The sequence below is a fragment of the Heterodontus francisci genome, chromosome 22 (genome assembly GCF_036365525.1).
Source record: "Heterodontus francisci isolate sHetFra1 chromosome 22, sHetFra1.hap1, whole genome shotgun sequence".
Classification (NCBI taxonomy): domain Eukaryota; kingdom Metazoa; phylum Chordata; class Chondrichthyes; order Heterodontiformes; family Heterodontidae; genus Heterodontus; species Heterodontus francisci.
In genome coordinates, this window is record NC_090392.1 from 35,646,091 (window position 1) to 35,670,513 (window position 24,423).

Consider the following 24,423-nt stretch of genomic DNA (forward strand, 5'->3'; position numbering starts at 1 on the left):
TTAAGAAACTAAGTTTGTAAGAGGTGCAGCAGCTGCTGCAGTGTTAATGCACAGTGTGCCATCATTGACAAAGATTCCCTTCCCCAACCACACCAAGACATCCACTTGGGATTCTTGCCAACTTCTGGATTTCATTTCTCATTATTTACTGATTGCACTGACACATATTTGTGTTTTTAAACTCTTTATTTTGATCAAATGAGTCCTTATTTTGCTGAGTTGCTACATACAATGTGATTACCCTCGCAGTAGAATGCGTAACAGAGGCAGTTATATAATGGGGGCGAAGCTTCACTGCAGCTATATCATGTCCTGGTTGGACCCCACCTGGAGTCCTCTGCATAGTCTGGGCATGACAATTTATATAGCATACAAATTGGCCTTGGTATACAGGGCAGTTCAGATCCAGCAGAATGTTTGCAGAGTTCAAATGGTTAGATTAGGAAGCCATGTCCCCTCTTCCACAGAGACAGCTGTTGGTTTCCACCTGGTGCCTCACTTGTTTCTGAATTTCAAGGTGTAGAATGAAATCAAGCAACGTAACCCAAGTTTGCAATGCATTCCACGCAATCATCAAACACATCATTCCTGTCTTCCTCACCTTAGCTGCACAGCCCTCGAAACGTTGCAATCCATGTAACACAGTATTTGTTCCAGGTTTAGGCTTTCAGTAGGATTCTAATAATATCTGTGCCCTCATCTTGAAATGAGATTCTCAGCAATATCCAACACAAATTGAATTGTATAGATGACAGGCAAATATAAGAAAACAGGTCAGTCTGCAACACAATTCCATGGTGCCCATTTTCAGATGCACAATAGTCATCTTTTCCAGCAAATGAAAGAATTTTTCAGTGAATCATTTGCAAAGTCAGAGTTAATGGCATTTGTGCTTTTCTTTCTTCTTGTTTTGCAACATACTGGCGCCTAAATCCAATTCATGTATATTCATGTTTATTGGGGAGACCAAACGCAGACTGGGTGACCGCTTTGCGGAATACGTCGGCTCAGTCCGCAAGCAGGACCCTGAGCTTCCGGTCGCTTGCCATTTCAAGACTGCCCACTGCTCTCATGCTCACATCTCTATCCTGGGATTGCCTCAGTGTTCCAATGAACATCAACACAAGCTCGAAAAACAGCATCCCGTTGACCGATTAGTTTAGTTTGGTGATACAGCAGTGAAACAGGCCCTTCGGCCCACCGAGTCTGTGCTGACCATCGACCACCCATTTATACTAATCCGACACGAATTCCATATTCCTACCACATCCCCACCTTCCCTATATTTCCCTACCACCTCCCTATACGAGGGGCAATTTATAATGGCCAATTAACCTATCAAGCAGCCAGTCTTTGGCATGTGGGAGGAAACCGGAGCACCCAGAGGAATCCCACGCAGACACAGGGAGAACTTGCAAACACCACGCAGGCAGTGCCCAGAATTGAAGGCGGGTCGCTGGAGCTGAGAGGCTGCGGTGTGAACCACTGCACACGAGAGCGTGCCGGACTGAATATTGAGTTCAATAATTCCAGAGCATGACGGGGCCCCCATTTTACTTTCATTTTTTGTTATTTTTCATTTTTACATTTTTTACATTTTTTTGTATGTTTATTTTATTTCATCTTAGTTTGTTCAGTTTGCTTACCCACTGGTTTTTTTCCTGTTTGTACTTGCTGCTGTTCAATTTTCAGTCCATTAACAGTCCTCTCTGTACTAATGCTTTGTCTTTCAACACACCATTAACATATTGTTTGCCTTTGCTCCATGACCTTCTGGTCAGCTATTCTGTGGCCTTGTCCAATCTACACCTTCTCCTTTGTTATCTCTTGCTCCACCCCCGCTTTACTTGCTTCTAACCTTTGACGTTTCTAATATTTGCCAGTTCTGAAGAAGGGTCACTGAGCCGAAATGTTAACTCTGCTTCTGTCTCCACAGATGCTGCCAGTCGTGCTGAGTATTTCCAGAATTTCTTGTTTTTTTTTCAGATTTCCAGCATCCACAGTATTTTGCTTTTATTCATGTATATTCTTCCTCGGTTCAATATGAAGGAGCGCTTTGATATTGAGCGGAGCCGCAGTGCATCTCATTTTCAACGCCACCTTGTTAGTGTTCCTGTTACTTGCCGAATGAAGAACAAAATAAAATGATAATTTGGCAGGTCTGCCTGTTTCCTTAGCTTCAGTTACAGAATCAGCTGTGTCCGTCTTGAAGGGAGGCAAAGTACTCCTAGCGGCTCTGCGTGACGCTGAATAGTTATGTTAATCTGCATCAATAAATCCAGGTATGTCTCTGTTACTGACTGAACAAAACGCTATTAAATCTGTGAGCGACTGTCATAACTTAAATAAATTTTCCCCCTCTGCGTGTCATGAACCTTTACCCCTTGTCATAATTGCGGCTGCATGTTAAGAGCTGGGTTATCAAGGTGCTTCAGACACCAAGAATCTGCTGCAGCAGTGGTTAAATTGAAAAGGATTTTTTGCCCCTTTTCACCAAGAAGAAATGTTCAGGAGGAGCAATTTCCCCCAACTTGTTTCCACCGGAGATTCATCATTGCAACTCAAAGAAAGTTTCAGTCACTTGGCTGTTCTGTCAGAGCTGCTCGGAGGTTCAGAGACCCGGATATCATGTGCCTACGTTTTGCTGAGCCAGTGCTTGGTTGATGGGGAGATTTGGCCCGGGTTGTGCTATTTTACCTCCCCGAGATGGCCAATAACCTGTTGATTGAGGCAGCAGACGCCACTTGCTGCTGACAGCGAGTAATTGGACAGTGCGGGTCAAAATATTGCAGCGTGCCCCTGTCTCAACGACTGTGGAGCTGGTGAAAGTGAATTGCTGATGTGCTTTTGCCTCGTCTGAAATGAGACAAAGATTCGATGATACTTCGCAAGCTCGTGTTGCAGGTTTCTATTCTAATCTGAGCCAAATAAAGTGTCACTGCTCGGTTTTGAGGAACTTTCTGCAGCATCAGGACTAGAAAGAGGAGCGAGTGCAAGGCATTGTGCACACAATGTGCAAGAGAAAGAGAGCTTTGAGAAATTGTGTTGTGTTCATGGGGAATGTCAATGATTGCACATTTCTTGCGAAGATGTTCGGGTTAGTTTTGAAAATGTTTCTGCCCAGTTTCGAACTGGGGACCTTTTGCGTGTGAGGCAAACGTGATCACCACTACACTACAGAAACTCAACACAGTTGCAGCGCTGAGGAAGCTGCAAGTATTGTTAAACTGTACAGTCTTAATCGATTTGTGCTGCTTGTTTCATTGAAATGCAATTCCACTGTGACATTTCGCAAGGCTGCAGAGGTATTGACCCAGCCATGGACGATCAGCAGTGCACAACACATCGCCAGTCCATTCAGGCCATCGTACCATTGCCAGTTTTTTCAAAGACTTGCCAGTTGGGCCCACTTCCTTAGCTCTGCTTTTCTTTGCCTCTCCTTTCATGCAATTATCCAATTCCCTTTTTTTTTAAACTCTACCTTAAGAAACTAAGTTTGTAAGAGGTGCAGCAGCTGCTGCAGTGTTAATGCACAGTGTGCCATCATTGACAAAGATTCCCTTCCCCAACCACACCAAGACATCCACTTGGGATTCTTGCCAACTTCTGGATTTCATTTCTCATTATTTACTGATTGCACTGACACATATTTGTGTTTTTAAACTCTTTATTTTGATCAAATGAGTCCTTATTTTGCTGAGTTGCTACATACAATGTGATTACCCTCGCAGTAGAATGCGTAACAGAGGCAGTTATATAATGGGGGCGAAGCTTCACTGCAGCTATATCATGTCCTGGTTGGACCCCACCTGGAGTCCTCTGCATAGTCTGGGCATGACAATTTATATAGCATACAAATTGGCCTTGGTATACAGGGCAGTTCAGATCCAGCAGAATGTTTGCAGAGTTCAAATGGTTAGATTAGGAAGCCATGTCCCCTCTTCCACAGAGACAGCTGTTGGTTTCCACCTGGTGCCTCACTTGTTTCTGAATTTCAAGGTGTAGAATGAAATCAAGCAACGTAACCCAAGTTTGCAATGCATTCCACGCAATCATCAAACACATCATTCCTGTCTTCCTCACCTTAGCTGCACAGCCCTCGAAACGTTGCAATCCATGTAACACAGTATTTGTTCCAGGTTTAGGCTTTCAGTAGGATTCTAATAATATCTGTGCCCTCATCTTGAAATGAGATTCTCAGCAATATCCAACACAAATTGAATTGTATAGATGACAGGCAAATATAAGAAAACAGGTCAGTCTGCAACACAATTCCATGGTGCCCATTTTCAGATGCACAATAGTCATCTTTTCCAGCAAATGAAAGAATTTTTCAGTGAATCATTTGCAAAGTCAGAGTTAATGGCATTTGTGCTTTTCTTTCTTCTTGTTTTGCAACATACTGGCGCCTAAATCCAATTCATGTATATTCATGTTTATTGGGGAGACCAAACGCAGACTGGGTGACCGCTTTGCGGAATACGTCGGCTCAGTCCGCAAGCAGGACCCTGAGCTTCCGGTCGCTTGCCATTTCAAGACTGCCCACTGCTCTCATGCTCACATCTCTATCCTGGGATTGCCTCAGTGTTCCAATGAACATCAACACAAGCTCGAAAAACAGCATCCCGTTGACCGATTAGTTTAGTTTGGTGATACAGCAGTGAAACAGGCCCTTCGGCCCACCGAGTCTGTGCTGACCATCGACCACCCATTTATACTAATCCGACACGAATTCCATATTCCTACCACATCCCCACCTTCCCTATATTTCCCTACCACCTCCCTATACGAGGGGCAATTTATAATGGCCAATTAACCTATCAAGCAGCCAGTCTTTGGCATGTGGGAGGAAACCGGAGCACCCAGAGGAATCCCACGCAGACACAGGGAGAACTTGCAAACACCACGCAGGCAGTGCCCAGAATTGAAGGCGGGTCGCTGGAGCTGAGAGGCTGCGGTGTGAACCACTGCACACGAGAGCGTGCCGGACTGAATATTGAGTTCAATAATTCCAGAGCATGACGGGGCCCCCATTTTACTTTCATTTTTTGTTATTTTTCATTTTTACATTTTTTACATTTTTTTGTATGTTTATTTTATTTCATCTTAGTTTGTTCAGTTTGCTTACCCACTGGTTTTTTTCCTGTTTGTACTTGCTGCTGTTCAATTTTCAGTCCATTAACAGTCCTCTCTGTACTAATGCTTTGTCTTTCAACACACCATTAACATATTGTTTGCCTTTGCTCCATGACCTTCTGGTCAGCTATTCTGTGGCCTTGTCCAATCTACACCTTCTCCTTTGTTATCTCTTGCTCCACCCCCGCTTTACTTGCTTCTAACCTTTGACATTTCTAATATTTGCCAGTTCTGAAGAAGGGTCACTGAGCCGAAATGTTAACTCTGCTTCTGTCTCCACAGATGCTGCCAGTCGTGCTGAGTATTTCCAGAATTTCTTGTTTTTATTTCAGATTTCCAGCATCCACAGTATTTTGCTTTTATTCATGTATATTCTTCCTCAGTTCAATATGAAGGAGCGCTTTAATATTGAGCGGAGCCGCAGTGCATCTCATTTTCAACGCCACCTTGTTAGTGTTCCTGTTACTTGCCGAATGAAGAACAAAATAAAATGATAATTTGGCAGGTCTGCCTGTTTCCTTAGCTTCAGTTACAGAATCAGCCGTGTCCGTCTTTAAGGGAGGCAAAGTACTCCTAGCGGCTCTGCGTGACGCTGAATAGTTATGTTAATCTGCATCAATAAATCCAGGTATGTCTCTGTTACTGACTGAACAAAACGCTAATAAGTCTGTGAGCGACTGTCATAACTTAAATAACTTTTTCCCCTCTGCGTGTCATGAACCTTTACCCCTTGTCATAATTGCGGCTGCATGTTAAGAGCTGCGTTATCAAGGTGCTTAAGACACCAAGAATCTGCTGCAGCAGTGGTTAAATTGAAAAGGATTTTTGCCCCTTTTACCCAAGAAGAAATGTTCAGGAGGAGCAATTTCCCCCAACTTGTTTCCACCGGAGATTCATCATTGCAACTCAAAGAAAGTTTCAGTCACTTGGGTGTTCTGTGAGAGCTGCTCGGAGGTTCAGTGACCCGGATATCATGTGCCTACGTTTTGCTGAGCCGGTGCTTGGTTTCTGGGGAGATTTGGCCCGGATTGTGCTATTTTACCTCCCCGAGATGGCCAGTAACCTGTTGATTCAGGCAGCAGACGCCTCTTGCTGCTGACAGCGAGTAATTGGACAGTGCGGGTCAAAATATTGCAGCGTGCCCCTGTCTCAACGACTGTGGAGCTGGTGAAAGTGAATTGCTGATGTGCTTTCGCCTCGTCTGAAATGAGACAAAGATTCGCTGTTACTTCGCAAGCTCGTGTTGCAGGTTTCTATTCTAATCTGAGCCAAATAAAGTGTCACTGCTCGGTTTTGAAGGTCTTTCTGCAGCATCAGGACTAGAAAGAGGAGCGAGTGCAAGGCATTGTGCACACAATGTGCAAGAGAAAGAGGGCTTTGAGAAATTGTGTTGTGTTAATGGGGAATGTCAATGATTGCATATTTCTTGCTAAGATGTTTGGGTTAGTTTTGAAAATGAATCTGCTCAGTTTCGAACTGAGAAACTTTTGCGTGTGAGGCAAACGTGATCACCACTACACTACAGAAACTCAACACAGTTGCAACACTGAGGAAGCTGCAAGTATTGTTAAACTGTACAGTCTTAATCGATTTGTGGTGCTTGTTTCATTGAAATGCAATTCCACTGTGACATTTCGCAAGGCTGCAGAGGTATTGACCCAGCCATGGACGATCAGCAGTGCACAACACATCGCCAGTCCATTCAGGCCATCGTACCATTGCCAGTTTTTTGAAAGACTTGCCATTTGGGCCCACTTCCTTAGCTCTGCTTTTCTTTGCCTCTCCTTTCATGCAATTATCCAATTCCCTTTTTTTTAAACTCTCACTTAAGAAACTAAGTTTGTAAGAGGTGCAGCAGCTGCTGCAGTGTTAATGCACAGTGTGCCATCATTGACAAAGATTCCCTTCCCCAACCACACCAAGACATCCACTTGGGATTCTTGCCAAGTTCTGGATTTCATTTCTCATTATTTACTGATTGCACTGACACATATTTGTGTTTTTAAACTCTTTATTTTGATCAAATGAGTCCTTATTTTGCTGAGATGCTACATACAATGTGATTACCCTCGCAGTAGAATGCGTAACAGAGGCAGTTATATAATGGGGGCGAAGCTTCACTGCAGCTATATAATGTCCTGGTTGGACCCCACCTGGAGTCCTCTGCATAGTCTGGGCATGCCAATTTATATAGTATACAAATTGGCCTTGGTATACAGGGCAGTTCAGATCCAGCAGAATGTTTGCAGAGTTCAAATGGTTATATTAGGAAGCCATGTCCCCTCTTCCACAGAGACAGCTGTTGGTTTCCACCTGGTGCCTCACTTGTTTCTGAATTTCAAGGTGTAGAATGAAATCAAGCAACGTAACCCAAGTTTGCAATGCATTCCACGCAATCATCAAACACATCATTCCTGTCTTCCTCACCTTAGCTGCACAGCCCTCGAAACGTTTCAATCCATGTAACACAGTATTTGTTCCAGGTTTAGGCTTTCAGCCGTATTATAATAATATCTGTGCCCTCATCTTGAAATGAGATTCTCAGCAATATCCAACACAAATTGAATTGCATAGATGACAGGCAAATATAGGAAAACAGGTCAGTATGCAACACAATTCCATGGTGCCCATTTTCAGATGCACAATAGTCATCTTTTCCAGCAAATGAAAGAATTTTTCAGTGAATCATTTGCAAAGTCAGAGTTAATGGCATTTGTGCTTTTCTTTCTTCTTGTTTTCAAACATACTGGCGCCTAAATCCAATTCATGTATATTCATGTTTATTGAGGAGACCAAACGCAGACTGGGTGACCGCTTTGCGGAATACGTCGGCTCAGTCCGCAAGCAGGACCCTGAGCTTCCGGTTGCTTGCCATTTCAAGACTGCCCACTGCTCTCATGCTCACATCTCTATCCTGGGATTGCCTCAGTGTTCCAGTGAACATCAACACAAGCTCGAAAAACAGCATCCCGTTGACCGATTAGTTTAGTTTGGTGATACAGCAATGAAACAGGCCCTTCGGCCCACCGAGTCTGTGCTGACCATCGACCACCCATTTATACTAATCCGACACGAATTCCATATTCCTACCACATCCCCACCTTCCCTATATTTCCCCACCACCTCCCTATACGAGGGGCAATTTATAATGGCCAATTAACCTATCAAGCAGCCAGTCTTTGGCATGTGGGAGGAAACCGGAGCACCCAGAGGAATCCCGCGCAGACACAGGGAGAACTTGCAAAAACCACGCAGGCAGTGCCCAGAATTGAAAGCGGGTCGCTGGAGCTGTGAGGCTGCGGTGTGAACCACTGCACACGAGAGCGTGCCGGACTGAATATTGAGTTCAATAATTCCAGAGCATGACGGGGCCCCCATTTTACTTTCATTTTTTGTTATTTTTCATTTTTACATTTTTTACATTTTTTTGTATGTTTATTTTATTTCATCTTAGTTTGTTCAGTTTGCTTACCCACTGTTTTTTTTCCTGTTTGTACTTGCTGCTGTTCAATTTTCAGTCCATTAACAGTCCTCTCTGTACTAATGCTTTGTCTTTCAACACACCATTAACATATTGTTTGCCTTTGCTCCATGACCTTCTGGTCAGCTATTCTGTGGCCTTGTCCAATCTACACCTTCTCCTTTGTTATCTCTTGCTCCACCCCCGCTTTACTTGCTTCTAACCTTTGACATTTCTAATATTTGCCAGTTCTGAAGAAGGGTCACTGAGCCGAAATGTTAACTCTGCTTCTGTCTCCACAGATGCTGCCAGTCGTGCTGAGTATTTCCAGAATTTCTTGTTTTTTTTTCAGATTTCCAGCATCCACAGTATTTTGCTTTTATTCAATTATATTCTTCCTCGGTTCAATATGAAGGAGCGCTTTGATATTGAGCGGAGCCGCAGTGCATCTCATTTTCAACGCCACATTGTTAGTGTTCCTGTTACTTGCCGAATGAAGAACAAAATAAAATGATAATTTGGCAGGTCTGCCTGTTTCCTTAGCTTCAGTTACAGAATCAGCTGTGTCCGTCTTTAAGGGAGGCAAAGTACTCCCAGCGGCTCTGCGTGACGCTGAATAGTTATGTTAATCTGCATCAATAAATCCAGGTATGTCTCTGTTACTGACTGAACAAAACGCTAATAAATCTGTGAGCGACTGTCATAACTTAAATAACTTTTTCCCCTCTGCGTGTCATGAACCTTTACCCCTTGTCATAATTGCGGCTGCATGTTAAGAGCTGGGTTATCAAGGTGCTTAAGACACCAAGAATCTGCTGCAGCAGTGGTTAAATTGAAAAGGATTTTTGCCCCTTTTACACAAGAAGAAATGTTCAGGAGGAGCAATTTCCCCCAACTTGTTTCCACCGGAGATTCATCATTGCAACGCAAAGAAAGTTTCAGTCACTTGGGTGTTCTGTCAGAGCTGCTCGGAGGTTCAGTGACCCGGATATCATGTGCCTACGTTTTGCTGAGCCGGTGCTTGGTTTCTGGGGAGATTTGGCCCGGGTTGTGCTATTTTACCTCCCCGAGATTGCCAGTAACCTGTTGATTGAGGCAGCAGACGCCACTTGCTGCTGACAGCGAGTAATTGGACAGTGCGGGTCAAAATATTGCAGCGTGCCCCTGTCTCAACGACTGTGGAGCTGGTGAAAGTGAATTGCTGATGTGCTTTTGCCTCGTCTGAAATGAGACTAAGATTCGCTGTGACTTAGCAAGCTCGTGTTGCAGGTTTCTATTCTAATCTGAGCCAAATAAAGTGTCACTGCTCGGTTTTGAGGAACTTTCTGCAGCATCAGGACTAGAAAGAGGAGCGAGTGCAAGGCATTGTGCACACAATGTGCAAGAGAAAGAGAGCTTTGAGAAATTGTGTTGTGTTAATGGGGAATGTCAATGATTGCATACTTCTTGCGAAGATTTTCGGGTTGGTTTTGAAAATGCTTCTGCCCAGTTTCGAACTGGGGACCTTTTGCGTGTGAGGCAAACGTGATCACCACTACACTACAGAAACTCAACACAGTTGCAGCGCTGAGGAAGCTGCAAGTATTGTTAAACTGTACAGTCTTAATCGATTTGTGCTGCTTGTTTCATTGAAATGCAATTCCACTGTGACATTTCGCAAGGCTGCAGAGGTATTGACCCAGCCATGGACGATCAGCAGTGCACAACACATCGCCAGTCCATTCAGGCCATCGTACCATTGCCAGTTTTTTGAAAGACTTGCCAAATTGGGCCCACTTCCTTAGCTCTGCTTTTCTTTGCCTCTCCTTTCATGCAATTATCCAATTCCCTTTTTTTTAAACTCTACCTTAAGAAACTAAGTTTGTAAGAGGTGCAGCAGCTGCTGCAGTGTTAATGCACAGTGTGCCATCATTGACAAAGATTCCCTTCCCCAACCACACCAAGACATCCACTTGGGATTCTTGCCAACTTCTGGATTTCATTTCTCATTATTTACTGATTGCACTGACACATATTTGTGTTTTTAAACTCTTTATTTTGATCAAATGAGTCCTTATTTTGCTGAGTTGCTACATACAATGTGATTACCCTCGCAGTAGAATGCATAACAGAGGCAGTTATATAATGGGGGCGAAGCTTCACTGCAGCTATATAATGTCCTGGTTGGACCCCACTGCATAGTCTGGGCATGCCAATTTATATAGTATACAAATTGGCCTTGGTATACAGGGCAGTTCAGATCCAGCAGAATGTTTGCAGAGTTCAAATGGTTAGATTAGGAAGCCATGTCCCCTCTTCCACAGAGACAGCTGTTGGTTTCCACCTGGTGCCTCACTTGTTTCTGAATTTCAAGGTGTAGAATGAAATCAAGCAACGTAACCCAAGTTTGCAATGCATTCCACGCAATCATCAAACACATCATTCCTGTCTTCCTCACCTTAGCTGCACAGCCCTCGATAAGTTGCAATCCATGTAACACAGGATTTGTTCCAGGTTTAGGCTTTCAGTAGGATTCTAATAATATCTGTGCCCTCATCTTGAAATGAGATTCTCAGCAATATCCAACACAAATTGAATTGCACAGATGACAGGCAAATATAAGAAAACAGGTCAGTATGCAACACAATTCCATGGTGCCCATTTTCAGATGCACAATAGTCATCTTTTCCAGCAAATGAAAGAATTTTTCAGTGAATCATTTGCAAAGTCAGAGTTAATGGCATTTGTGCTTTTCTTTCTTCTTGTTTTCAAACATACTGGCGCCTAAATCCAATTCATGTATATTCATGTTTATTGAGGAGACCAAACGCAGACTGGGTGACCGCTTTGCGGAATACGTCGGCTCAGTCCGCAAGCAGGACCCTGAGCTTCCGGTTGCTTGCCATTTCAAGACTGCCCACTGCTCTCATGCTCACATCTCTATCCTGGGATTGCCTCAGTGTTCCAGTGAACATCAACACAAGCTCGAAAAACAGCATCCCGTTGACCGATTAGTTTAGTTTGGTGATACAGCAATGAAACAGGCCCTTCGGCCCACCGAGTCTGTGCTGACCATCGACCACCCATTTATACTAATCCGACACGAATTCCATATTCCTCCCACATCCCCACCTTCCCTATATTTCCCCACCACCTCCCTATACGAGGGGCAATTTATAATGGCCAATTAACCTATCAAGCAGCCAGTCTTTGGCATGTGGGAGGAAACCGGAGCACCCAGAGGAATCCCGCGCAGACACAGGGAGAACTTGCAAAAACCACGCAGGCAGTGCCCAGAATTGAAAGCGGGTCGCTGGAGCTGTGAGGCTGCGGTGTGAACCACTGCACACGAGAGCGTGCCGGACTGAATATTGAGTTCAATAATTCCAGAGCATGACGGGGCCCCCATTTTACTTTCATTTTTTGTTATTTTTCATTTTTACATTTTTTACATTTTTTTGTATGTTTATTTTATTTCATCTTAGTTTGTTCAGTTTGCTTACCCACTGTTTTTTTTCCTGTTTGTACTTGCTGCTGTTCAATTTTCAGTCCATTAACAGTCCTCTCTGTACTAATGCTTTGTCTTTCAACACACCATTAACATATTGTTTGCCTTTGCTCCATGACCTTCTGGTCAGCTATTCTGTGGCCTTGTCCAATCTACACCTTCTCCTTTGTTATCTCTTGCTCCACCCCCGCTTTACTTGCTTCTAACCTTTGACATTTCTAATATTTGCCAGTTCTGAAGAAGGGTCACTGAGCCGAAATGTTAACTCTGCTTCTGTCTCCACAGATGCTGCCAGTCGTGCTGAGTATTTCCAGAATTTCTTGTTTTTATTTCAGATTTCCAGCATCCACAGTATTTTGCTTTTATTCAATTATATTCTTCCTCGGTTCAATATGAAGGAGCGCTTTGATATTGAGCGGAGCCGCAGTGCATCTCATTTTCAACGCCACATTGTTAGTGTTCCTGTTACTTGCCGAATGAAGAACAAAATAAAATGATAATTTGGCAGGTCTGCCTGTTTCCTTAGCTTCAGTTACAGAATCAGCTGTGTCCGTCTTTAAGGGAGGCAAAGTACTCCCAGCGGCTCTGCGTGACGCTGAATAGTTATGTTAATCTGCATCAATAAATCCAGGTATGTCTCTGTTACTGACTGAACAAAACGCTAATAAATCTGTGAGCGACTGTCATAACTTAAATAACTTTTTCCCCTCTGCGTGTCATGAACCTTTACCCCTTGTCATAATTGCGGCTGCATGTTAAGAGCTGGGTTATCAAGGTGCTTAAGACACCAAGAATCTGCTGCAGCAGTGGTTAAATTGAAAAGGATTTTTGCCCCTTTTACACAAGAAGAAATGTTCAGGAGGAGCAATTTCCCCCAACTTGTTTCCACCGGAGATTCATCATTGCAACGCAAAGAAAGTTTCAGTCACTTGGGTGTTCTGTCAGAGCTGCTCGGAGGTTCAGTGACCCGGATATCATGTGCCTACGTTTTGCTGAGCCGGTGCTTGGTTTCTGGGGAGATTTGGCCCGGGTTGTGCTATTTTACCTCCCCGAGATTGCCAGTAACCTGTTGATTGAGGCAGCAGACGCCACTTGCTGCTGACAGCGAGTAATTGGACAGTGCGGGTCAAAATATTGCAGCGTGCCCCTGTCTCAACGACTGTGGAGCTGGTGAAAGTGAATTGCTGATGTGCTTTTGCCTCGTCTGAAATGAGACTAAGATTCGCTGTGACTTAGCAAGCTCGTGTTGCAGGTTTCTATTCTAATCTGAGCCAAATAAAGTGTCACTGCTCGGTTTTGAGGAACTTTCTGCGGCATCAGGACTAGAAAGAGGAGCGAGTGCAAGGCATTGTGCACACAATGTGCAAGAGAAAGAGAGCTTTGAGAAATTGTGTTGTGTTAATGGGGAATGTCAATGATTGCATATTTCTTGCGAAGATGTTCGGGTTGGTTTTGAAAATGCTTCTGCCCAGTTTCGAACTGGGGACCTTTTGCGTGTGAGGCAAACGTGATCACCACTACACTACAGAAACTCAACACAGTTGCAGCGCTGAGGAAGCTGCAAGTATTGTTAAACTGTACAGTCTTAATCGATTTGTGCTGCTTGTTTCATTGAAATGCAATTCCACTGTGACATTTCGCAAGGCTGCAGAGGTATTGACCCAGCCATGGACGATCAGCAGTGCACAACACATCGCCAGTCCATTCAGGCCATCGTACCATTGCCAGTTTTTTGAAAGACTTGCCAAATTGGGCCCACTTCCTTAGCTCTGCTTTTCTTTGCCTCTCCTTTCATGCAATTATCCAATTCCCTTTTTTTTAAACTCTACCTTAAGAAACTAAGTTTGTAAGAGGTGCAGCAGCTGCTGCAGTGTTAATGCACAGTGTGCCATCATTGACAAAGATTCCCTTCCCCAACCACACCAAGACATCCACTTGGGATTCTTGCCAACTTCTGGATTTCATTTCTCATTATTTACTGATTGCACTGACACATATTTGTGTTTTTAAACTCTTTATTTTGATCAAATGAGTCCTTATTTTGCTGAGTTGCTACATACAATGTGATTACCCTCGCAGTAGAATGCATAACAGAGGCAGTTATATAATGGGGGCGAAGCTTCACTGCAGCTATATAATGTCCTGGTTGGACCCCACTGCATAGTCTGGGCATGCCAATTTATATAGTATACAAATTGGCCTTGGTATACAGGGCAGTTCAGATCCAGCAGAATGTTTGCAGAGTTCAAATGGTTAGATTAGGAAGCCATGTCCCCTCTTCCACAGAGACAGCTGTTGGTTTCCACCTGGTGCCTCACTTGTTTCTGAATTTCAAGGTGTAGAATGAAATCAAGCAACGTAACCCAAGTTTGCAATGCATTCCACGCAATCATCAAACACATCATTCCTGTCTTCCTCACCTTAGCTGCACAGCCCTCGATAAGTTGCAATCCATGTAACACAGGATTTGTTCCAGGTTTAGGCTTTCAGTAGGATTCTAATAATATCTGTGCCCTCATCTTGAAATGAGATTCTCAGCAATATCCAACACAAATTGAATTGCACAGATGACAGGCAAATATAAGAAAACAGGTCAGTATGCAACACAATCCCATGGTGCCCATTTTCAGATGCACAATAGTCATCTTTTCCAGCAAAGGAAAGAATTTTTCAGTGAATCATTTGCAAAGTCAGAGTTAATGGCATTTGTGCTTTTCTTTCTTCTTGTTTTGCAACATACTGGCGCCTAAATCCAATTCATGTATATTCATGTTTATTGGGGAGACCAAACGCAGACTGGGTGACCGCTTTGCGGAAGACATCGGCTCAGTCCGCAAGCAGGACCCTGAGCTTCCGGTTGCTTGCCATTTCAAGACTGCCCACTGCTCTCATGCTCACATCTCTATCCTGGGATTGCCTCAGTGTTCCAGTGAACATCAACACAAGCTCGAAAAACAGCATCCCGTTGACCGATTAGTTTAGTTTGGTGATACAGCAGTGAAACAGGCCCTTCGGCCCACCGAGTCTGTGCTGACCATCGACCACCCATTTATACTAATCCGACACGAATTCCATATTCCTACCACATCCCCACCTTCCCTATATTTCCCTACCACCTCCCTATACGAGGGGCAATTTATAATGGCCAATTAACCTATCAAGCAGCCAGTCTTTGGCATGTGGGAGGAAACCGGAGCACCCAGAGGAATCCCACGCAGACACAGGGAGAACTTGCAAACACCACGCAGGCAGTGCCCAGAATTGAAAGCGGGTCGCTGGAGCTGTGAGGCTGCGGTGTGAACCACTGCACACGAGAGCGTGCCGGACTGAATATTGAGTTCAATAATTCCAGAGCATGACGGGGCCCCCATTTTACTTTCATTTTTTGTTATTTTTCATTTTTACATTTTTTACATTTTTTTGTATGTTTATTTTATTTCATCTTAGTTTGTTCAGTTTGCTTACCCACTGTTTTTTTTTCCTGTTTGTACTTGCTGCTGTTCCATTTTCAGTCCATTAACAGTCCTCTCTGTACTAATGCTTTGTCTTTCAACACACCATTAACATATTGTTTGCCTTTGCTCCATGACCTTCTGGTCAGCTATTCTGTGGCCTTGTCCAATCTACACCTTCTCCTTTGTTATCTCTTGCTCCACCCCCGCTTTACTTGCTTCTAACCTTTGACATTTCTAATATTTGCCAGTTCTGAAGAAGGGTCACTGAGCCGAAATGTTAACTCTGCTTCTGTCTCCACAGATGCTGCCAGTCGTGCTGAGTATTTCCAGAATTTCTTGTTTTTATTTCAGATTTCCAGCATCCACAGTATTTTGCTTTTATTCATGTATATTCTTGATCAGTTCAATATGAAGAAGCGCTTTGATATTGAGCGGAGCCGCAGTGCATCTCATTTTCAACGCCACCTTGTTAGTGTTCCTGTTACTTGCCGAATGAAGAACAAAATAAAATGATCATTTGGCAGGTCTGCCTGTTTCCTTAGCTTCAGTTCCAGAATCAGCCGTGTCCGTCTTTAAGGGAGGCAAAGTACTCCTGGCGGCTCTGCGTGACGCTGAATAGTTATGTTAATCTGCATCAATAAACCCAGGTATGTCTCTGTTACTGACTGAACAAAACGCTAATAAATCTGTGAGCGACTGTCATAACTTAAATAACTTTTTCCCCTCTGCGTGTCATGAACCTTTACCCCTTGTCATAATTGCGGCTGCATGTTAAGAGCTGGGTTATCAAGGTGCTTAAGACACCAAGAATCTGCTGCAGCAGTGGTTAAATTGAAAAGGATTTTTGCCCCTTTTCACCAAGAAGAAATGTTCAGGAGGAGCAATTTCCCCCAACTTGTTTCCACCGGAGATTCATCATTGCAACGCAAAGAAAGTTTCAGTCACTTGGGTGTTCTTGAAGAGCTGCTCGGAGGTTCAGTGACCCGGATATCATGTGCCTACGTTTTGCTGAGCCGCTGCTTGGTTTATGGGGAGATTTGGCCCGGGTTGTGCTATATTACCTCCCCGAGATGGCCAGTAACCTGTTGATTGAGGCAGCAGACGCCACTTGCTGCTGACAGCGAGTAATTGGACAGTGCGGGTCAAAATATTGCAGCGTGCCCCTGTCTCAACGACTGTGGAGCTGGTGAAAGTGAATTGCTGATGTGCTTTTGCCTCGTCTGAAATGAGACAAAGATTCGCTTATACTTCGCAAGCTCGTGTTGCAGGTTTCTATTCTAATCTGAGCCAAATAAAGTGTCACTGCTCGGTTTTGAGGAACTTTCTGCAGCATCAGGACTAGAAAGAGGAGCGAGTGCAAGGCATTGTGCACACAATGTGCAAGAGAAAGAGAGCTTTGAGAAATTGTGTTGTGTTCATGGGGAATGTCAATGATTGCATATTTCTTGCGAAGATGTTCGGGTTGGTTTTGAAAATGTTTCTGCCCAGTTTCGAACTGGTGACTTTTTGCGTGTGAGGCAAACGTGATCACCACTACACTACAGAAACTCAATACAGTTGCAGCGCTGAGGAAGCTGCAAGTATTGTTAAACTGTACAGTCTTAATTGATTTGTGCTGCTTGTTTCATTGAAATGCAATTCCACTGTGACATTTCGCAAGGCTGCAGAGGTATTGACCCAGCCATGGACGATCAGCAGTGCACAACACATCGCCAGTCCATTCAGTCCATCGTACCATTGCCAGTTTTTTCAAAGACTTGCCATTTGGGCCCACTTCCTTAGCTCTGCTTTTCTTTGCCTCTCCTTTCATGCAATTATCCAATTCCCTTTTTTTTAAAACTCTACCTTAAGAAACTAAGTTTGTAAGAGGTGCAGCAGCTGCTGCAGTGTTAATGCACAGTGTGCCATCATTGACAAAGATTCCCTTCCCCAACCACACCAAGACATCCACTTGGGATTCTTGCCAACTTCTGGATTTCATTTCTCATTATTTACTGATTGCACTGACACATATTTGTGTTTTTAAACTCTTTATTTTGATCAAATGAGTCCTTATTTTGCTGAGTTGCTACATACAATGTGATTACCCTCGCAGTAGAATGCGTAACAGAGGCAGTTATATAATGGGGGCGAAGCTTCACTGCAGCTATATAATGTCCTGGTTGGACCCCACTGCATAGTCTGGGCATGCCAATTTATATAGTATACAAATTGGCCTTGGTATACAGGGCAGTTCAGATCCAGCAGAATGTTTGCAGAGTTCAAATGGTTAGATTAGGAAGCCATGTCCCCTCTTCCACAGAGACAGCTGTTGGTTTCCACCTGGTGCCTCACTTGTTTCTGAATTTCAAGGTGTAGAATGAAATCAAGCAACGTAACCCAAGTTTGCATGTAATTCCACGCAATCATCAAACACATCATTCCTGTCTTCCTCACCTTAGCTGCACAGCCCTCGAAACGTTGCAATCCATGTAACACAGTATTTGTTCCAGGTTTAGGCTTTCAGCCGTATTATAATAATATCTGTGCCCTCATCTTGAAATGAGATTCTCAGCAATATCCAACACAAATTGAATTGCATAGATGACAGGCAAATATAGGAAAACAGGTCAGTATGCAACACAATTCCATGGTGCCCATTTTCAGATGCACAATAGTCATCTTTTCCAGCAAATGAAAGAATTTTTCAGTGAATCATTTGCAAAGTCAGAGTTAATGGCATTTGTGCTTTTCTTTCTTCTTGTTTTCAAACATACTGGCGCCTAAATCCAATTCATGTATATTCATGTTTATTGAGGAGACCCAACGCAGACTGGGTGACCGCTTTGCGGAATACGTCGGCTCAGTCCGCAAGCAGGACCCTGAGCTTCCGGTTGCTTGCCATTTCAAGACTGCCCACTGCTCTCATGCTCACATCTCTATCCTGGGATTGCCTCAGTGTTCCAGTGAACATCAACACAAGCTCGAAAAACAGCATCCCGTTGACCGATTAGTTTAGTTTGGTGATACAGCAATGAAACAGGCCCTTCGGCCCACCGAGTCTGTGCTGACCATCGACCACCCATTTATACTAATCCGACACGAATTCCATATTCCTACCACATCCCCACCTTCCCTATATTTCCCCACCACCTCCCTATACGAGGGGCAATTTATAATGGCCAATTAACCTATCAAGCAGCCAGTCTTTGGCATGTGGGAGGAAACCGGAGCACCCAGAGGAATCCCACGCAGACACAGGGAGAACTTGCAAAAACCACGCAGGCAGTGCCCAGAATTGAAAGCGGGTCGCTGGAGCTGTGAGGCTGCGGTGTGAACCACTGCACACGAGAGCGTGCCGGACTGAATATTGAGTTCAATAATTCCAGAGCATGACGGGGCCCACATTTTACTTTCATTTTTTGTTATTTTTCATTTTTACATTTTTTACATTTTTTTGTATGTTTATTTTATTTCATCTTAGTTTGTTCAGTTTGCTTACCCACTGTTTTTTTTCCTGTTTGTACTTGCTGCTGTTCAATTTTCAGTCCATTAACAGTCCTCTCTGTACTAATGCTTTGTCTTTCAACACACCATTAACATTTTGTTTGCCTTTGCTCCATGACCTTCTGGTCAGCTATTCTGTGGCCTTGTCCAATCTACACCTTCTCCTTTGTTATCTCTTGCTCCACCCCCGCTTTACTTGCTTCTAACCTTTGACATTTCTAATATTTGCCAGTTCTGAAGAAGGGTCACTGAGCCGAAATGTTAACTCTGCTTCTGTCTCCACAGATGCTGCCAGTCGTGCTGAGTATTTCCAGAATTTCTTGTTTTTATTTCAGATTTCCAGCATCCACAGTATTTTGCTTTTATTCAATTATATTCTTCCTCGGTTCAATATGAAGGAGCGCTTTGATATTGAGCGGAGCCGCAGTGCATCTCATTTTCAACGCCACATTGTTAGTGTTCCTGTTACTTGCCGAATGAAGAACAAAATAAAATGATAATTTGGCAGGTCTGCCTGTTTCCTTAGCTTCAGTTACAGAATCAGCTGTGTCCGTCTTGAAGGGAGGCAAAGTACTCCTAGCGGCTCTGCGTGACGCTGAATAGTTATGTTAATCTGCATCAATAAATCCAGGTATGTCTCTGTTACTGACTGAACAAAACGCTATTAAATCTGTGAGCGACTGTCATAACTTAAATAAATTTTCCCCCTCTGCGTGTCATGAACCTTTACCCCTTGTCATAATTGCGGCTGCATGTTAAGAGCTGGGTTATCAAGGTGCTTCAGACACCAAGAATCTGCTGCAGCAGTGGTTAAATTGAAAAGGATTTTTGCCCCTTTTCACCAAGAAGAAATGTTCAGGAGGAGCAATTTCCCCCAACTTGTTTCCACCGGAGATTCATCATTGCATCGCAAAGAAAGTTTCAGTCACTTGGCTGTTCTGTCAGAGCTGCTCGGAGGTTCAGAGACCCGGATATCATGTGCCTACGTTTTGCTGAGCCGGTGCTTGGTTTCTGGGGAGATTTGGCCCGGGTTGTGCTATTTTACCTCCCCGAGATGGCCAATAACCTGTTGATTGAGGCAGCAGACGCCACTTGCTGCTGACAGCGAGTAATTGGACAGTGCGGGTCAAAATATTGCAGCGTGCCCCTGTCTCAACGACTGTGGAGCTGGTGAAAGTGAATTGCTGATGTGCTTTTGCCTCGTCTGAAATGAGACAAAGATTCGCTGATACTTCGCAAGCTCGTGTTGCAGGTTTCTATTCTAATCTGAGCCAAATAAAGTGTCACTGCTCGGTTTTGAGGAACTTTCTGCAGCATCAGGACTAGAGAGAGGAGCGAGTGCAAGGCATTGTGCACACAATGTGCAAGAGAAAGAGAGCTTTGAGAAATTGTGTTGTGTTCATGGGGAATGTCAATGATTGCATATTTCTTGCGAAGATGTTCGGGTTGGTTTTGAAAATGTTTCTGCCCAGTTTCGAACTGGGGACCTTTTGCGTGTAAGGCAAACGTGATCACCACTACACTACAGAAACTCAATACAGTTGCAGCGCTGAGGAAGCTGCAAGTATTGTTAAACTGTACAGTCTTAATTGATTTGTGCTGCTTGTTTCATTGAAATGCAATTCCACTGTGACATTTCGCAAGGCTGCAGAGGTATTGACCCAGCCATGGACGATCAGCAGTGCACAACACATCGCCAGTCCATTCAGTCCATCGTACCATTGCCAGTTTTTTCAAAGACTTGCCATTTGGGCCCACTTCCTTAGCTCTGCTTTTCTTTGCCTCTCCTTTCATGCAATTATCCAATTCCCTTTTTTTTTAAACTCTACCTTAAGAAACTAAGTTTGTAAGAGGTGCAGCAGCTGCTGCAGTGTTAATGCACAGTGTGCCATCATTGACAAAGATTCCCTTCCCCAACCACACCAAGACATCCACTTGGGATTCTTGCCAACTTCTGGATTTCATTTCTCATTATTTACTGATTGCACTGACACATATTTGTGTTTTTAAACTCTTTATTTTGATCAAATGAGTCCTTATTTTGCTGAGTTGCTACATACAATGTGATTACCCTCGCAGTAGAATGCGTAACAGAGGCAGTTATATAATGGGGGCGAAGCTTCACTGCAGCTATATAATGTCCTGGTTGGACCCCACTGCATAGTCTGGGCATGCCAATTTATATAGTATACAAATTGGCCTTGGTATACAGGGCAGTTCAGATCCAGCAGAATGTTTGCAGAGTTCAAATGGTTAGATTAGGAAGCCATGTCCCCTCTTCCACAGAGACAGCTGTTGGTTTCCACCTGGTGCCTCACTTGTTTCTGAATTTCAAGGTGTAGAATGAAATCAAGCAACGTAACCCAAGTTTGCATGTAATTCCACGCAATCATCAAACACATCATTCCTGTCTTCCTCACCTTAGCTGCACAGCCCTCGAAACGTTGCAATCCATGTAACACAGTATTTGTTCCAGGTTTAGGCTTTCAGCCGTATTATAATAATATCTGTGCCCTCATCTTGAAATGAGATTCTCAGCAATATCCAACACAAATTGAATTGCATAGATGACAGGCAAATATAGGAAAACAGGTTAGTATGCAACACAATTCCATGGTGCCCATTTTCAGATGCACAATAGTCATCTTTTCCAGCAAATGAAAGAATTTTTCAGTGAATCATTTGCAAAGTCAGAGTTAATGGCATTTGTGCTTTTCTTTCTTCTTGTTTTCAAACATACTGGCGCCTAAATCCAATTCATGTATATTCATGTTTATTGAGGAGACCAAACGCAGACTGGGTGACCGCTTTGCGGAATACGTCGGCTCAGTCCGCAAGCAGGACCCTGAGCTTCCGGTTGCTTGCCATTTCAAGACTGCCCACTGCTCTCATGCTCACATCTCTATCCTGGGATTGCCTCAGTGTTCCAGTGAACATCAACACAAGCTCGAAAAACAGCATCCCGTTGACCGATTAGTTTAGTTTGGTGATACAGCAATGAAACAGGCCCTTCGGCCCACCGAGTCTGTGCTGACCATCGACCACCCATTTATACTAATCCGACACGAATTCCATATTCCTACCACATCCCCACCTTCCCTATATTTCCCCACCACCTCCCTATACGAGGGGCAATTTATAATGGCCAATTAACCTATCAAGCAGCCAGTCTTTGGCATGTGGGAGGAAACCGGAGCACCCAGAGGAATCCCACGCAGACACAGGGAGAACTTGCAAAAACCACGCAGGCAGTGCCCAGAATTGAAAGCGGGTCGCTGGAGCTGTGAGGCTGCGGTGTGAACCACTGCACACGAGAGCGTGCCGGACTGAATATTGAGTTCAATAATTCCAGAGCATGACGGGGCCCACATTTTACTTTCATTTTTTGTTATTTTTCATTTTTACATTTTTTACATTTTTTTGTATGTTTATTTTATTTCATCTTAGTTTGTTCAGTTTGCTTACCCACTGTTTTTTTTCCTGTTTGTACTTGCTGCTGTTCAATTTTCAGTCCATTAACAGTCCTCTCTGTACTAATGCTTTGTCTTTCAACACACCATTAACATATTGTTTGCCTTTGCTCCATGACCTTCTGGTCAGCTATTCTGTGGCCTTGTCCAATCTACACCTTCTCCTTTGTTATCTCTTGCTCCACCCCCGCTTTACTTGCTTCTAACCTTTGACATTTCTAATATTTGCCAGTTCTGAAGAAGGGTCACTGAGCCGAAATGTTAACTCTGCTTCTGTCTCCACAGATGCTGCCAGTCGTGCTGAGTATTTCCAGAATTTCTTGTTTTTATTTCAGATTTCCAGCATCCACAGTATTTTGCTTTTATTCAATTATATTCTTCCTCGGTTCAATATGAAGGAGCGCTTTGATATTGAGCGGAGCCGCAGTGCATCTCATTTTCAACGCCACATTGTTAGTGTTCCTGTTACTTGCCGAATGAAGAACAAAATAAAATGATAATTTGGCAGGTCTGCCTGTTTCCTTAGCTTCAGTTACAGAATCAGCTGTGTCCGTCTTTAAGGGAGGCAAAGTACTCCCAGCGGCTCTGCGTGACGCTGAATAGTTATGTTAATCTGCATCAATAAATCCAGGTATGTCTCTGTTACTGACTGAACAAAACGCTAATAAATCTGTGAGCGACTGTCATAACTTAAATAACTTTTTCCCCTCTGCGTGTCATGAACCTTTACCCCTTGTCATAATTGCGGCTGCATGTTAAGAGCTGGGTTATCAAGGTGCTTAAGACACCAAGAATCTGCTGCAGCAGTGGTTAAATTGAAAAGGATTTTTGCCCCTTTTACACAAGAAGAAATGTTCAGGAGGAGCAATTTCCCCCAACTTGTTTCCACCGGAGATTCATCATTGCAACGCAAAGAAAGTTTCAGTCACTTGGGTGTTCTGTCAGAGCTGCTCGGAGGTTCAGTGACCCGGATATCATGTGCCTACGTTTTGCTGAGCCGGTGCTTGGTTTATGGGGAGATTTGGCCCGGGTTGTGCTATTTTACCTCCCCGAGATGGCCAGTAACCTGTTGATTGAGGCAGCAGACGCCACTTGCTGCTGACAGCGAGTAATTGGACAGTGCGGGTCAAAATATTGCAGCGTGCCCCTGTCTCAACGACTGTGGAGCTGGTGAAAGTGAATTGCTGATGTGCTTTTGCCTCGTCTGAAATGAGACTAAGATTCGCTGTGACTTAGCAAGCTCGTGTTGCAGGTTTCTATTCTAATCTGAGCCAAATAAAGTGTCACTGCTCGGTTTTGAGGAACTTTCTGCAGCATCAGGACTAGAAAGAGGAGCGAGTGCAAGGCATTGTGCACACAATGTGCAAGAGAAAGAGAGCTTTGAGAAATTGTGTTGTGTTCATGGGGAATGTCAATGATTGCATATTTCTTGCGAAGATGTTCGGGTTGGTTTTGAAAATGTTTCAGCCCAGTTTCGAACTGGGGACCTTTTGCGTGTGAGGCAAACGTGATCACCACTACACTACAGAAACTCAACACAGTTGCAGCGCTGAGGAAGCTGCAAGTATTGTTAAACTGTACAGTCTTAATCGATTTGTGCTGCTTGTTTCATTGAAATGCAATTCCACTGTGACATTTCGCAAGGCTGCAGAGGTATTGACCCAGCCATGGACGATCAGCAGTGCACAACACATCGCCAGTCCATTCAGGCCATCGTACCATTGCCAGTTTTTTGAAAGACTTGCCAAATTGGGCCCACTTCCTTAGCTCTGCTTTTCTTTGCCTCTCCTTTCATGCAATTATCCAATTCCCTTTTTTTTAAACTCTACCTTAAGAAACTAAGTTTGTAAGAGGTGCAGCAGCTGCTGCAGTGTTAATGCACAGTGTGCCATCATTGACAAAGATTCCCTTCCACAACCACACCAAGAC

General features: G+C 43.8%; 7 non-coding genes across 7 annotated transcripts; all 7 read right to left on the minus strand.

The window, feature by feature from the left end:
* Window positions 1–3,111: 3,111 nt before the first annotated feature.
* On the minus strand, window positions 3,112–3,184 carry trnav-cac (transfer RNA valine (anticodon CAC)). The gene has a single exon. It is a non-coding gene; the product is annotated as a tRNA-Val (tRNA).
* Window positions 3,185–6,592: 3,408 nt separating this feature from the next.
* On the minus strand, window positions 6,593–6,667 carry trnav-cac (transfer RNA valine (anticodon CAC)). The gene has a single exon. It is a non-coding gene; the product is annotated as a tRNA-Val (tRNA).
* A 3,405-nt stretch (window positions 6,668–10,072) lies between these two features.
* trnav-cac (transfer RNA valine (anticodon CAC)) lies at window positions 10,073–10,145 on the minus strand. The gene has a single exon. It is a non-coding gene; the product is annotated as a tRNA-Val (tRNA).
* Window positions 10,146–13,542: 3,397 nt separating this feature from the next.
* Window positions 13,543–13,615, minus strand: trnav-cac (transfer RNA valine (anticodon CAC)). Its single transcript has one exon. It is a non-coding gene; the product is annotated as a tRNA-Val (tRNA).
* A 3,398-nt stretch (window positions 13,616–17,013) lies between these two features.
* On the minus strand, window positions 17,014–17,086 carry trnav-cac (transfer RNA valine (anticodon CAC)). Its single transcript has one exon. It is a non-coding gene; the product is annotated as a tRNA-Val (tRNA).
* A 3,397-nt stretch (window positions 17,087–20,483) lies between these two features.
* On the minus strand, window positions 20,484–20,556 carry trnav-uac (transfer RNA valine (anticodon UAC)). Its single transcript has one exon. It is a non-coding gene; the product is annotated as a tRNA-Val (tRNA).
* Window positions 20,557–23,953: 3,397 nt separating this feature from the next.
* Window positions 23,954–24,026, minus strand: trnav-cac (transfer RNA valine (anticodon CAC)). The gene has a single exon. It is a non-coding gene; the product is annotated as a tRNA-Val (tRNA).
* Window positions 24,027–24,423: the final 397 nt, after the last annotated feature.